This window comes from Ranitomeya variabilis, chromosome 3 (genome assembly GCF_051348905.1).
Source record: "Ranitomeya variabilis isolate aRanVar5 chromosome 3, aRanVar5.hap1, whole genome shotgun sequence".
Lineage (NCBI taxonomy): Eukaryota > Metazoa > Chordata > Amphibia > Anura > Dendrobatidae > Ranitomeya > Ranitomeya variabilis.
The window spans coordinates 641,735,719-641,749,675 of NC_135234.1; the positions used below are offsets into that span (position 1 = coordinate 641,735,719).

General features: G+C 46.6%; 1 protein-coding gene and 1 pseudogene across 2 annotated transcripts in view; one reads left to right on the forward strand and one right to left on the reverse strand.

Moving 5' to 3' along the window:
* LOC143816809 (retinol dehydrogenase 7-like) overlaps positions 1-8,510 on the reverse strand; it is a 76,880-nt gene extending 68,370 nt beyond the window's left edge. Inside the window, exon 1 of one of the 2 annotated variants that reach the window (XM_077297669.1) lies at positions 8,202-8,510. The gene's annotated coding sequence lies outside the window, so the exon portion shown is untranslated. The remainder of the gene's footprint in view (positions 1-8,201) is intronic. The other variant, XM_077297670.1, reaches the window with a different exon arrangement.
* Positions 8,511-10,909: 2,399 nt separating this feature from the next.
* Positions 10,910-12,498, forward strand: LOC143817757 (uncharacterized; annotated as a pseudogene).
* Positions 12,499-13,957: the final 1,459 nt, after the last annotated feature.

The window sequence follows — 13,957 nt, forward strand, 5'->3', positions numbered from 1 at the left end:
CATCAGAATCCGAAATAAAAGAGTTTAAGTCCGAGAAATCAGCATCTATAGTGGCAGATCTTTCTGGAGCCTGAGGTTCAGACATGACTGATCTCCTTTCACAACACTCACAGTGAATGACTGCTGCAGTAGTCTTACGAGAACGGGTGGGGCAGTTTATAATGAAGTGCCCTGACTTACCGCAATAGAAACATAGATTTTCTTTTAAGCGATGTTCTTTGCATGCATCACTAACCCGTCTCTGTAAAGAGTACACCTGCATGGTCTCAGGTTCTGGTTCCCGTGTGATCTTGCTCAGAGGTTCCCTAGCTGGGGAGGAAGGTAGGAAATGGTTAATGCGATTGTTTTCAGACCATCTCTCCTGTCTGCGTTCAGTAAGACGGGCATCAATACGGATGCAGTAGTTAATAAAGTCACCTAACGCAGTGGGAGGGTCAGCACGAGCAAGTTCATCTTTAATCATGGGAGACAACCCTTTCCGGAAGATAGATTTTTTGTCAGAACTGTCCCAAGTGGTATCGAGGGCCCATCTATTGAAATCCAAGGCATATTCGACTACTGAGCGCTTACCTTGGCGCAATGTTAACATGGCTGCTTCAGCTGTCGCACCTCGGTTAGGGTCATCAAACACCTGCCCCATGGCTGAAATGAAAGCATCCAGATTATTCAAACATTCATCATCAGTCTCAATCAGGGGGTTTGCCCACATCAGAGCTTTGTTGGAGAGCAGCATGATTATAGTAAGCACTTTGGATCGTTCCGAGGTAAATTGTGGGGCATGTGCAGAAAAAAAAAGTTTGCATTGGTTAATAAACCCCCTGAATTTTTCACGTTCACCACCAAAACGAAAAGGGGGTAACTTGGGAATCCCAGAACCCGGAGGTAGGGGTGGTGCCCGGACTCGTTCCTCCAGAGCCTCAATCCTGGCTCGTAAATCCTGAGTATTTTGTCCGAAAACTTGCAGATTGTGGTTGTTAAGATCCTGCAGACATGCAAAGCTGGTCTTTAAAGCCTGTATGTCCGCAATTATTGTATTGGTAATTCCACACAAGTCCTTTAAGCGAGCCTCCATCTTCCCAGATCCTTTAAGGCAGAAGTGCTAGAATAGGAAAAAAAAGCACACAATAGTGTTTACCCGTGGTAACACACCTGGCTGGAAAGAAGGGAATGCACTCACCTGGAATGGTTGTGAGAAGTCACAACCACTGTCATCACAGAAGGTATAAATGAAATATCTTCCCAGATCCTCTAAGGCAGAAATGCTATAAGAGAAACAAGGGCGCACAATAGTGTTTACCTGTGGTAACACACCTGGCTGAAAATAAGGGAATGCGCTCATCTGAAATGGTTGTGAGAAGTCACAACCACTGTGATCGCAGAAGTATAAAGGATACATGGTCCACAGCAGACTCGGCGTCCTCAGACCCAGCAGACACTAAAGTTGGCTTCTGAATCTTGTGATGTATTGTACATAGTCTGTTTAGTGTCTTGTGCTTGGGTGCGAGGAAGACACAGTAGACACAGGTTTAGTTATGACTTGCTTGTATTACTGCATACAAGTATACCACAGGAAAAAAGGCTTTACACAATTGCAGGTACACAGGCAGGAGACATGGCAGATGACACGGCAGGTCAGAGTTAAGGTACCGTCACACTAAGCGACGCTGCAGCGATAGCGACAGCGATGCCGATCGCTGCAGCGTCGCTGTTTGGTCGCTGGAGAGCTGTCACACAGACCGCTCTCCAGCGACCAACGATGCCGAGGCCCCCGGGTAACCAGGGTAAACATCGGGTTGCTAAGCGCAGGGCCGCGCTTAGTAACCCGATGTTTACCCTGGTTACCAGCGTAAAAGTAAAAAAAACAAACAGTACATACTCACCAGCGCGTCCCCCAGCCTCTGCTTCCTGACGCTGACTGAGCTCCGGCCCTAACAGCACAGCGGTGACGTCACCGCTGTGCTTTCACTTTCAGTTTAGGGCCGGCGATCAGTAAGAGTCAGGAAGCAGAGGCTGGGGGACGCGCAGGTGAGCATGTACTGTTTGTTTTTTTACATTTTACGCTGGTAACCAGGGTAAACATCGGGTTACTAAGCGCGGCCCTGCGCTTAGTAACCCGATGTTTACCCTGGTTACCAGTGTAAAATATCGCTGGTATGGTTGCTTTTGCTGTCAAACACGGCGATACACGGCGACCTAGCGACCAAATAATGTGCAGACCTTCTAGCAGCGACCAGCAATTTCACAGCGGGATTCTGATCGCTGCTGCGTGTCAAATACAGCGATATCGCTCCCTAGGACGCTGCAACGTCACAGATCGCTGGCGACGTTGCTTAGTGTGACGGTACCTTAAACGTTAAGTTCAACATGAAGCACAAACTGGTTCAGAGTTTCTCTCTGTGTTACTTCCCTTGCAAATGTAGATTAGCATGCAGCAGAGTTCCAGTGTCCACAAGTGTCCCAGAGATCCACCGTAGAAGATCGAAAGAATACTAAGTCCAGGACTTCCAGGAGCAGGTCACAGGCTGACTGCAGACATGATTCAGAAGCACTGATGGAGCAGCTGAGGCAGCTTATAAAGGCAAGAGACAGAGAACAGGGCAGAAACATAGAAGCTAGAAACTCCATACTGACTCAGGGCAAAGTAGCTACAACAGGACAAAGCAAAAATGGCGACGGAAAAGTTAGGTTTCAATAACAGAAAACAACAGCAAATATAGCAAAAATACTGAGAACCTTACAGTCAGACTGTTGTAGTTCCCCCACTCTTCGCTCCATCTGGGTCAGTTTCTCTTGCACGTTGACAAGGGACCACTGCAAGTCCTGCACCACCTGGACCAGCACCTCCTGATGTTTTGGGTCCCCTCTGGTATTGGCGCCCTGGACACGCATCACCCCAAACGTATAGCTCTCTTCTTTACTTCGGGTCACTGGTTCCGCCAGGATTTGACGAAACGTAAGAGCCTGATCTGCCCGGACCCGTTCTGACAGTGCTCGCCTCAAGGATTTGCTGTGCAGTCCCAGAATGAATTGCTCCCGGAGTATCCGGTCTTTAGAGCCCATGCCGCCAAATCCATCCCCCTCCTTTCTCTGCACCTCTGCTAACACTTCTTGCAGTGCTGTTGCATACTGAGAAATTCCTTCTTCCCGCTGCAGCCTAGAGAAAAATTTGGCGCAAAGGTGTCCGGCACTAGCAGTCTCGCCGTAGATCTCTTCCAGGAACTTCACTAGCTCCTTCAGGGTACTGCGGGTGAGTTCTGGTTATAGGCAGACATTTCTACGGGCTTCTCCCTCTAGGGCAGTTAACGCAATGTCCACTTCGAGGTCTGGGCTGATGTTATAAATCTTCAGGGTGCCTTGCAGCCAGGACACCCAGTCGGACAGTGGCATATTCTTGCCGTCAAACTTTGGTAGCACACTAAATATGGTGCCCATAGGGAGTGCCCTTGCAGGGGTTCCATCAATGCCCACAGCATCTCCATTAACATTAACATTCCCGCCATTGCTGTCTGCTGCCTCCATCTTGGTGAGAGTACCCTGCTCGCAGCGCCACTTGAAGCGATGGCCGGGGGACCACCATGGTGCAGGAAGACTACTGTACACAAGATGAGGTGCAAACAACAAAGGGTAGATTTATTGGGAGGCAAGGAACGAAGTGAATGAGGAAGATGCAAACAGGGGTAAACAATGGCAAAAGACAATTTACAAGGGTTATAAACTTTATCTTTTCCGTAAAATAGCACGGTGCTCCAACTATTACAGACTCAAAATATGTCTAACAACCCAAATGTAAACAATAAACGAGTGATGATGCTACTCTACATATAACCTCCCTGGCCTTTACTAAGCAGGCCACATGGCTCCCGTGTACTGACTATTGAAGCCAACACTAGGCCCTAACAGGTGCACCAAACAGGAACAGACTCACGGTGATGTTGGGGACTCAGATACAGTCCCAGGGGGGCCCCCAGCAGTCTAATATGGTGGTGCGCATGGCTTTCTGTCAGCTCTGTGAAACATGAGCTTCTCCTTGCTTCTGGATCCTAGGGATGCTCCTGGTAACTGTAAATCCCTTCCTCTGTATCTTTGTGGCTCTCTTGCAGCTATATCAGGACACAGTTCCTCTCTTTTTCAGCTATCAGCACAAAAAGTCCTCTCTGCAGAAGCCTCAGCTCACACACGCTGCTTCAGCTCCACACCTGCACTCTGCCAGACTAGTTCATCACACCGACTATTGCAGGGGAGAAGCAGATCATTCCATCACGCCAGACAAGTGGGTGCAGCCTCTTAAAGTGACAGCATGTTCCTTACTGTCCATAACAGCACCACCCTCTTACACACACATCAAGGAAGGGTACACGTCTCAGGATAACAGACAAAGGCAGGAGGACATGACGGGTTGATGCAGTCCAGGGTTATCTGGCATGGGCATACTAGGACGGCCTCATTCTGAGGCCTCAGGTGTAGCACAGGCTCAGCAGGAGAACATCAGACACCAACCTTGGACAGATGTCAGACAATGGCAGGGGTCATCATTGGTTGATGCAGTCCAGGGTCATCTGGCATGGGCTTACTAGGTCGGCCTCTCATGCCTCAGATGTAGCACAGGCTCAGCATGAGAACTTCAGACACCGACCCAGGATAGACGCCATCACAGGGTGGACCCCGGGGAATGAGAACATCGGGTCACAGGCTGGACATCAGGACATCGGACACAGGCAGTACACCAGGACACAGGCTAGACATCAGGACACAGGCTGAACATCAGGACACAGGCAGGACATCAGGACACAGGCTGGACCTCAGTACAATGGATATCAGGTCATCGAACACAGGCATGACATCTGGACACCAGATAGACATGTGGGACACTGGTGTGGCAGCCCAGGTCGTCGGCTACATCAGGACATCAGGGATACCGGATGGACATATGGGACACTGGCATGGCAGCCCAGGTCATTGGCAACATCAGGACGCAGGATAGACATCTGGGACACTGGCGTGGCAGCCCAGGTCATCGGCTGGGACACGAATGGCACAGGACCAGGCAGCGGTGGTCATCAGGTGCTTAGCTACGGCTGTCAGGCTCCGGGCATTGGACCTAGAAAGGAACTCAAGCAGGATGGTGCAAGCACAGCCGGACTGGACCTGGGCCGGATGGGGTTAGCAGCGCATAGCAGACTGAGCACAGCATAGTAAAAGCTCAGCAAGAATACCGGACTCCATCTTTAAAAGATGAGCCCAGGAAGTTCACAGTCACTGGGTACAGGGTGGCAGACACAAAAGGACTTCAGGAACATAAGACAGAGGACACAGTTCAGACAGGGTCAGGTACTGGATAAGCAAACTTCAGGATAGGCGGATCTGTGTACTTTGCCCCCAGAACAGGTGGAAAAATAAGACATAAACGGATTTGGGTACTCTGCCCCCAGAGCAGGCATGATCTGTGTACACTGCCCCCAGAACAGGTGGAAAAACCAGACACAAACGGATCTGGGTACTCTGCCCCAGAACAGGTGGGATCTGGGTACCCTGCCCCCAGAACAGGCAGAAAACGAGCCACAAATGGATCTGGGTATTTTACCCCCAGAGCAGGTAGGATCTGCGTACTCTGCCCCAGAACAGGTGGAAAAACAAGATACTAATGGAACTGGGTACTCTGCCCCCAGAACAGGCGGAAGACAGGTATCAGCTCTCCCAGAACAGACTGCAGACAGAACGGGAGCTAGATACCTCACACACAAGGCTAGACTCAGAAACACAATGCAATTCTCTGGCAATGCCCAACAGGAAAAGGAGAGTTTATAGAGGAGCTGCCCCTCAGCGATAGGCTGAGCAAAGAAACACAGGTGCACACACAAATCCTGATAAAAGCAGGGTAGGTGTGGCAGCGCACACCCTAAGCACAAACAGAAACCATTACAGCACAGTCAGCACAGGAACTGTGGCTTAGAACTCCTGGCAGCGACTTCTAGCCTGAACACACGTGGTAAGTCATGCACCAGCTGCAGAGGACCTTGCAACCCGTGGATAGCTTCCAAAGCAGCAGCCAGGGACCACACATGCCGATGGTCATGCAGCAGAGCAAAGACATCACAGCACATTTACAGCTATGCAGCGGCACAGGGAACTGAGCCGCATCCATACAGGTACAGACTATAGTATCCCTGCAAGTTAGGGGAGAGGAGCAAGGGTTCAAGCAGACATGCAGAGTAATGCCGAAGAAACAAGGTATAAACCCACTGGCGTTACAAAAGGCATCCTAAGTTTTTAAAAAGGTCCCTTAGTGTGTTTCAGTAGGCTCCACAATCACGGGGTAGATTGCTGTCTTGACAGATGTCCAGAAGGCAGTCACTGACACACTCCACAAGGAGGGTAAGCCACAAAAGGTCATTGCTAAAGAAGCTGGCTGTTCACAGAGTTCTGTATTCAAGCATAATAATGGAATCTAGAGTGGAAGGAAAAAGTGCAGTAGAAACAGGTGCACAAGCAACCAGGATAAGCACAGCCTTGCAAGGATTGTTAAGAAAAGGCCATTCAAAAATTTGGAGGAGATTCACAAGGAGTGGACTGCTGCTGTAGTCATTGCTTCAAGAGACACCACACCCAGACGTATCCAGGACATGAGCTACAAGTGTCATATTCCTTGTGTCAAGCCACACATGACCAATAGACAAACGCCAGAAGTGTCTTACCTGGGCCAAGGAGAAAAAGAACTGGACTGTTACTCAGTGGTTCAAGGTGTTGTTTTCAGATGTTTAGTATAGTGGAGGTTTTTCCTCTAATGGTGTTTTTTTAGATTAGGACTGCCAATATACAAGGACCCTTGACGTGGGTTGGCAGCTTAAATATTGTGGCCATAATATCAACCAATACCTTGCATACATTGTTATGTTCTTGTGCACTGTATATATTTTTCCAGGGTGCGACTGGGTCCTGGATGGCTCTGTACACTGTGGCCTCTGTTCACACAGGATGCATCATGGTTAGCCCGCTATACATATGGCGTCATTAATAGGCTTTGTACCATATACTTTGCATTCCTGTGTGAACATGCAACATACAGACTATTTGTTGCACGGGTGCTCCAAGCGGCCAATTCCTGATTGTAGGTTGGCTGCATTAGTATTATTTGCACCTGTGTATTTGCTATCTCTACTTGGGCCTGGTGCACCCTGGTTAGTGCAATTGTTGGAGGCCCTGAACAGGTAAGCATCTCTGCCTGTTTTCTGGTGTTTTTTTTTGTTTTTGTTGTTTTCAGATGACAGTAAATTTTGCATTTCATTTGGAAATCAAGGTCCTAGAGTGTGGAGGAAGAGTAGAGAGGCACGCAATCCTAGTGTGAATTTTCCTCAATCAGTGATGGTTTGGGAGCCATGTCATCTGCTGGTGTAGGTCCATGGGTGTTTTATCAAGACCAAAGTCAGCACAGCCATCTACCAGGAAATTTTAGAGCACTTCATGCTTCCCTCAAGCTTTTTGGAGATGGAAATATCATTCTCCAGCAGGACTAGGCACCTGTCCACACTGCCAAAAGTACCAATACCTGGGTTAAAACAACAGTATCACTATACTTGATTGGCCAGGAAACTGGTCTGACCTTAACCCCATAGAGAATCTATGGGGCATTGTCAAGAGGAAGATGAAAGACAGCAGACCCAACAATGCAGACGAGTTGAAGGCTGCTATCAAAGCAACCTGGGCTTCCATAACACCTCAGCAGTGCCACAGGCTGATCGCCTCCATGCCACACCGCATTGATACAGTAATTGATGCAAAAGGAGCTCCAACCAAGTATTGAGTGCATTTCCTGAATGTACATTTCAGTAGACCAACATTTTGGATTTTAAAATAATTTTTCAAGCTAGTGTAAAAAAGTATTCTAATTTACTGAGATAATGACTTTTGGATTTTCATTGTCTGTAAGCCATAATCATTAACATTAACAGAAATAAAAACGTGAAATAGATCACTCTGTTTGTAAAGACAGTACCATGTTAACTATGAGTTGGCTTATATAACATGCTGTACAAACATTCTAGCTGTATGTGTGGAAACAACCATAATGTCAGAGGAAAAGATTTTATGCATATGGTGATGGTAACGTGCGTCCTCAATGATGACATTGTGAGACCTTTGTGGTCACATAATGCTGCTGTTATTGAATACTGACCATATGGGTACTTATAAAAGATTAATCCTACCTTTTACCTCCGGTTCTTGGGATCGTATATAGTTAAAGAACAGAACTGAGATATTTCAGCAAACAGGAAATAAGTAATGGACTTTAGTTTTTTACATCATACTGTGCAGTTGGTCACGCTGCATTTCCTCAGGGCTGGTTTGGCACAAAAACTTGGAGTGGATCCAAAAGGGAGAAGTGTAAAGCGAAAGACTGTATATCGCACTGAACGAACATTGACCCAAGATCATATGTAATAGGCGATGTTTGTCTTGGCAGAGTTCAGATGTATCCATTTTATGCAAACATACAAGGACACAAGAAACACATTGAAACCTTTATTTCAGCGACGGCCGCTATAACTATGCTGGAAAAAGTCATACAGTCAGGGTAAAATGGATGGGTGCCACATATTTGCTGAATCATTCATACAAAGTTAATGTTCTACTTTTGGAGCTGCCTCGCTGAAATTATCATTAACTTAGATATCAATAGTTCAATAACGTCTAAATGTACAACGCCAGTTTTTAACCCATTCTTCAATATAGGCAAACAGTATTGTTTTTACTGCCTCATGTGTGAATAAAACACAATCTTTGTTTTCCATCATACAGTAAAAAATTATGAAAAAAGAAGGTCCTGATAGAGGTCCCTTTTAGGACTTGTTAACAGGACCATATTTTCGGTCCGAGTGCTGCCCGTAAAAAAACGGACCACACTCAGATCAATGTTCTTCAATTAGGCAGTGCAGATGAGCAATTTTTTTGACACTGATTGAATCTACAAGTGAAAAACAAATTGCAGAATTAAATATTTTGCTCTGACATGTTGGTTGTTTCCAACATTCCATTCTCTATTTTACCCTATTTATCATTAAGACATTATTTGAACAAATGTTAATAACTATCGTAGGCACCACTACTATATGACAGTATTGGAATTGTGCCTAGGTGTGGTGAAATATGTGTATATATATATATATATATATATATATATATATATATATATATATATACATATATATATATATATATATATATATATATATATATATATATATATATATATATAGTATATATATTAGAACATCCAGAGAAAACAGAAAAGGTGGCACTCACCCAAGCGATGTAAATAAAAAATCCTTTATTCATCCATAAATTGGAGTACGGACATGCCTTTCGGGATGCAGTTCAAAACGAGAGGGTGCAGGGAGAGAACCGGACGATGGCCGTTTCGCGCGGATTGCGCTTCAACGGGTCCAGGTAGGCACATACAATCATCCTGGTGCCGTCATACTTTTTTCTTCTATGGAATATATATATATATATATATCTATATATATAATTGTCTAAGGGTTTTTCCGTCTGTCTGTCTGTCTGTCTGTCTGTCCTGGAAATCCCGCGTCTCTGATTGGTCGAGGCCGCCAGGCCTCGACCAATCAGCGGGCACAGTATCGACGTAGATGTAATAATGGTGGCCATGGCGATGATGATGTCATAAAGGTTGCCTCGACCAATCAGCGACGGGCACAGTCTGCCGCGAATTCTGGAATCATCATTGTCCATATACTACGGGGACATGCATATTCTAGAATACCCGATGCGTTAGAATCGGGCCACAATCTAGTATATATATGTGTGTGCAGTGGACTATGTATAGATTTACTGTTTCACTGGCAATAATGTAACATCTGTCTTGAAAAGCTGCATGTCGCACCCAGGTGTTATTATGTATTTTCCTGGGACAAGTAGAATTCTGTCTCCAATCTCACCAAGGGGTCCTGCTGGAAGTTGAGAAGAGAGGTAACATTTGGCACCTCCTAGCTCTTGGAAAGGAGATGTTAATTGTGGCCTGATAGTATATCTGGGAGAGCTGTTACACAAAGGATCTCAAGAGAAAATAATATATTCATTGGGGGGCGCGGCTGTGGTCCAATCAAAAACCAAACAATTAGGATATTAATCTGAGGGGCTGGTCTAGAAACCTGACCTCCAGACCAAAGTTATAAATTAGACCTGTATACAGAGACACGTGTTCACATAATGGGGGTGGCCGAGCTGGTGTGATTCAATCTACATTTATCCTACCCTCAGGGAGCAGAAAGCAGACTACCAAGTTAGATGATTTCGGTAAGTATTCTCCTGTTATTTTATACTGGTTTGCATAAGTTGTATGTCTTTATTATCATATTTTTATAACTTTTCTTACTGTAAGCACTGACTCTTTTTGTATTAAAGTATAAAACTTTACCAAGTTGAACCTTGAATGTTCTAAAAGAATCCATAGCCTAAGGTGTGTGAGCCTTATGAGTGGTAGACATTATTAGTATTATTATACGGACTCATCGCCCATGTGTTCGATGAGTGGTGGCAGCGTGTATGAGCGGGTGTGTGGCCTGGGTCGGTATGTGATTTATGTGATTCCCATTACAGCATAGGACACAGGTTGAATGCTGGACTGAGAGTGGGGAGATAGATTAACCCTTGCAGGCACAACCCAAGTCACGTGCTGAGAGTGGATACGTGACAATTGGTGGGATAGAATTATTTCTATTAGAGCATTAGTGCATGGTTTAAGCAATTATTCCCTGTACTAAAGAATTGGTATCCTTGCGAGTAGTGCACCAGTTCTACAAGGTTCAACTCAGTGCTTACTTAGACATACTTGCAAACAGTTTCCCCTCCCCGTTTTTCTTTTCTATCTTTTATTTGGCAAAGGCTGTTCATCGATATGGCAGCCCAGTACAAGAAGCAGAGCAAAGAGGCTCTGACCGGCCTCTGTGAGCAGAGAGCAATAGAGACGGTCGACAGATCCAGGGAGCTGCTGATACGCGCCTTGGTCAATCAGGACATAGAGCAAAGTGCTGGTCATCTGGGCAAGGAGAGAGCCCACCTCAGAGAGGCCCAGCAATGCCAGCTCTTGCACCGGAGATGCCTGATGGAAGTGTCAGCAATGCCAGTGCTGAGGAGCCTATGGACTGTACTTTGCAAATGGACTTACAACGGCTGGGAACAAGTGATCCCAATTTGAACATGCAGCTTATCCTACAGCACCGACAAGCTGAGAGAGAGGCTGCAGAATGCCGGGACCGACAGGCTGAGAGAGAGGCAGCAGAATGCCGGGAGGACAGAGCTTTCCAGCTTCAGATGGCTCAAATAGAGCGGGGTATCAGTTCTCAGAAAACTCCCTCCCAGGACATAAATCCAAGGAGACCACGTCTGGAAAACTTCCCTGTGATGGAGAAGGTTACGGACATAGATACTTTCCTTCGGGGGTTTGAAAAAACCTGCAGGCAATACCATCTACCCCGTGAGCAGTGGGCACAGTATCTAACCCCAGGGTTGAGAGTCAAAGCCCTGGAAGTTTTTGCTGGCTGCTCACCAGAGCTAGATGGGAACTATGAAGCCATAACAGAGGCCCTGATCAGGAACTACAACCTAACACCAGAAGTGTATCGGAGTAAGTTCCGGATCCTACAACGTGGATCAATTGACAGCTATGCAGATGTTGTGATCACCTTGAGGACCATGTTCCACCAATGAATCAGGGGACTTTCTGTTAACAGTTTTGAGGACTTAACGGATCTTATGGTCAAGGATCAATTTCTTCACATGTGCCCCATGGATGTATGACAATTTGTGTGTGATCGGGAGCCACAAACAGCAAATTAGGCTGCAAGGATTGCGAACTGCTATGTGGCTAACCAGATGCCTGAGGTGCGGAAGCCATTGGGTTTCAGCTGGAGTGGAGGTAAGCCAAATGGGGACCCTTCTCCCTCTGCCAGCCGATCACCAGTGGTGTCCAAGCCCACCTTCTATGGAGCCCTGGGGAATAGACATTCTCTAGGCGATGCACGCCGGTGCTTCTCCTGCAGCAAAGTGGGACATGTTAGCTCTGTCTGCCCTGATAGGGGGAAACACCCAACCACAGCCACAAAGCTGTCCGTGTCCCCACCATCTGTCCTCTTTGTGGCCAGCTCTGATGAGAGGGCTAATGAGAACTGTCAATCTGTCACTGTTGGCAATAAAGTCACCATTGGTCTCAGGGACACTGGGGCAGAGGTGACCCTGGTGCGTCCAGCCATGATAACCCCTGCCAATATCATACCAGGAAAGACTATGTCTATAACCGGGATTGGAGGGGTCAGCCCTGCCGTGCCCATGGCCCGTGTGTACCTGGACTGGAGAGCAGGGAAAGCATTGAGAGAAGTGGGAGTATCAGAGGCTATTCCCACCAATGTGTTGTTAGGCACGGACCTGGGGAGGATGGTGTCCCACTATGTTCCTGCCTTGCAAGTAAATGATACAGAGAAGGTGTAAGAAAGTGACCCACCTGAGATCCCGTGCGAGGAGGGAAAATGTCCCAATGCACAGGACTGTAAATATGTGGCAGCTGAGCAGGGCCGGACTGGGACTAAAATTCGGCCCTGGCATTTGAAGGTACACAGGCCCACTTGTCACATGGTGAATATGTAATATCTTTGTGCACCTGTAGGTCACAAGAAGTGAGGGGAGTGTAACACTACTATATAACATATAGTCACAGCTGTGCCCAGTATTACAGCTCAGTCCTATTTATTGCTCTTAGGTGTAGGAGCCGCCAAAACTGCTATTTTACACACAGAGTGGAGTCTCATAGATAATGGAGATAATGCTGCGCTCTACATGGTGCTGCGGCTTCTTCATACACAGTAGCTGATGGACAGTGATGCAAAGGGTCAGATACCAAAGAGCTAATATTTATGTATTTATTTTACTCACTGATATAGCACCACAGGTCTTTACAGACGTTATCATCACTGTCCCCATTGGGGCTCACAATCTACATTCCCTATGAGTCTTTGGAATGTGGGAGGAAACCAGAGAACTGGAGGAAACCCACACAAACACGGGGAGAACATACAAACTCCTTGCAGATGTTGTCATTGGTGGGCTTTGAACTCATGACCCCAGCGCTGCAAAGCAACAGTGCAAACCACTGTGCCACCAAAAATCTCTACAAAGGCCAAGATCTGTATTAACGCCATATCGTGACCATATAGCAGTAGATATCAGCTCTGCATAACATATAAGAGATCACAGCACAGTTACAGATAATGACTTACAGATTACTTTCTTTCTGATTGACTCGTTCACTTTTCCCGTCTTTTCCATCTGGCCCAGACCGACATGACAACTTCTCCAGCCACAACTCGTCTGCAGAGAATACAACAAAGACAAATTTCACTTCTCATATTCCAGCCTCATCAGCATCTATTCCCAACCTGCACAAACTCCTCATCCTGCTGATACCCCAATACTGAGGCGCTGCTGCCATATGTGTCCCTATTACTGCACCTGTTACCCCAATACTGAGCCGTTGCTGCCATATGTGTCCCTATTACTGCCCCTGATACCCCAATACTGAGCCGCTGCTGCCGTATGTGTCCCTATTACTGCACCTGATACCCCAATACTGAGCCGCTGCTGCCGTATGTGTCCATATTACTGCCCCTGATACCCCAATACTGAGCCGCTGCTGCCGTATGTGTCCATATTACTGCCCCTGATACCCCAATACTGAGCCGCTGCTGCCGTATGTGTCCCTTTTACTGCACCTGCTGTGTGGTACAAAAACAGCACTCCTTTTACTGCCCTACATAATAATGCCACCACTGTGCCCTTTAAATAGTAATAATGCCTTTGTGCCCTCTATATGGTAAAATTGCCCCCACTAGAAAATATTAATGCACTGTGCAAATGCACTTGAAAACAGTATCCACATTTTTCCCCTAGAAAG